Source organism: Leiobunum rupestre, chromosome 10 (genome assembly GCF_980474605.1).
Source record: "Leiobunum rupestre chromosome 10, qqLeiRupe1.1.hap1, whole genome shotgun sequence".
Lineage (NCBI taxonomy): Eukaryota > Metazoa > Arthropoda > Arachnida > Opiliones > Sclerosomatidae > Leiobunum > Leiobunum rupestre.
The window spans coordinates 18153798-18155549 of record NC_143393.1 but is presented as its reverse complement, the minus strand read 5'-3'; the positions used below and the strand labels follow the sequence as shown (position 1 = coordinate 18155549).

Below are 1752 nucleotides of genomic sequence, written 5' to 3'. Positions count from 1 at the left end.
AAAAGTAGATAAGTCCATAATTAAAAGGGATAATATAGCTAAATCCTAAACAAATTTGAAGAAATTAAAAAACTTACTAATAGCTCGTACCGATAGGTCTTCGAGCGAACAAAAAGACGCGAAACTCGGATCTTCGAGTAATAAACTAAATTAAAAATAAATAAAATAGCCAGAAATTCCAACGGTAGACCGGTTTCGTTCTATTTGGAACTCATCAGTACCGTGCAGGAAATCTGGCTGGCGACTGTCAAAATTAATCTAAAAGAGAAACTAAGCCTAAACATTAAAAATTTCAAAACGCGTTGCATATAGCAACGGAAAGCCGAAAGGGGGGGAGTGTGGTGGATAATAGTATATACGATAAGTTAAGTTAGTTAGTACGAGTTATTAGTAAGTTTTTTAATTTCTTCAAATTTGTTTAGGATTTAGCTATATTATCCCTTTTAATTATGGACTTATCTACTTTTTCGCGTATTTTATCATCCTTCTCACAGTCCATAGTTGGTTTCTCCTAACTTAACTTATGTTTTACAAAGATTGGGAAGTTTCTCAAAATGTATTTATGGTTTAACCACGGCCAACTTTGATTTCGCGCTATAGCGGCCATAACAATCGCCGTGTTTTTGCAAAATAAGATTTTTCCCGCCAGGGAGAAGTAGCGCTAGAACTCCTCACATAATTTATCTTTTTATTGCCGCCTTCCAGTGCAATCAGCTGTTATTCTTCAAAGAAAAAGTCGTTTTTTCCCAGGTTTTATATTTTTATTTTATTAACGAAAGAGTAAATTAATATTTTAGTTATATTTAAATTATAATTTAGCTTTGAAATATTTTTAATACTCTATTTATATTCTACGACAATAAAAATAAAAAATGCGTATCTCCGGCTCTGCTCCGGCAGATGTGGTCAACCCCTTATCACGGTAATGCATAATTATGAATAGTATTTTTTATAAAACCAATAATTCAAATATTTTAAATTAAGTAATTATTTACCTACATCTTTAAAATAATGTTGTTGATAATTATTCTTGATATTAAATAGATATATTTTTAGTATAGTTGTAAAGTGAATCTTTGAATAACAAAGTAAATGTTACTGAAGTTTGTATTCTTTTCTAGATATTGGCTTATATACAAGCTCTTTTACTTTTTCATGCTTAGCAGAAATTGTGCGCGTTATGTTATCCATAACCGGAGGGACTATTTTCTGACAGACTATTCCTGCAATTAATTTGGCAGGTTCTGGATCACAACTATAAAATAGTGGACAGAGTTCGTGCTTTGGCAAAATGCATTTCTCAAGTTCATCGTAAACACCTTGAGACCCGCAAATGTTGCACAAAGGTGACTATTCTTGATACAATTAATATGAATGGACGACTTGGATATTTAAGATTTCCTCTATCTTGGTTTTTAATCAAATCCAATAGTGGAGAGCTGTGACATGGCTGGGAAATGTTTACAACGCAGCAGCCACAAAATTCCTTCTTTTGTAATTCCCTCAAAACATACCCAGCTAAGTATGCTTCACAGGCTAATTTTAAGGTAGAACATTGAGTTTCAGGAGTGATCAAAAGGGCTTCTAAAATATTTTTATAGTCTTCAGGAATTTGATTGTCGGACAATTTAGAAGGTCTTGTATCACACCAAGGAGATGGCTTTTGTAACTCCTGTTTCACCATTAATTTTTCCAACGTATCTCTTCAGTGTCATCTTTGATGGGAGCTTTAGGAAACCATTTTTCCTTGAA

At 32.9% G+C, this 1752-nt stretch overlaps 1 long non-coding RNA gene across 2 annotated transcripts; it reads left to right on the top strand.

The window, feature by feature from the left end:
* The first annotated feature begins 764 nt into the window (after nt 1-764).
* LOC149924915 (uncharacterized) lies at nt 765-1752 on the top strand. 2 transcript variants are annotated; one of them, XR_016477067.1, is made up of 4 exons: nt 765-922; nt 1122-1346; nt 1433-1547; nt 1602-1752. It is a non-coding gene; the product is annotated as an uncharacterized LOC149924915 (long non-coding RNA). The 2 variants fall into 2 exon arrangements; XR_016477068.1 differs by having other exon boundaries at nt 1242-1346; nt 1602-1746.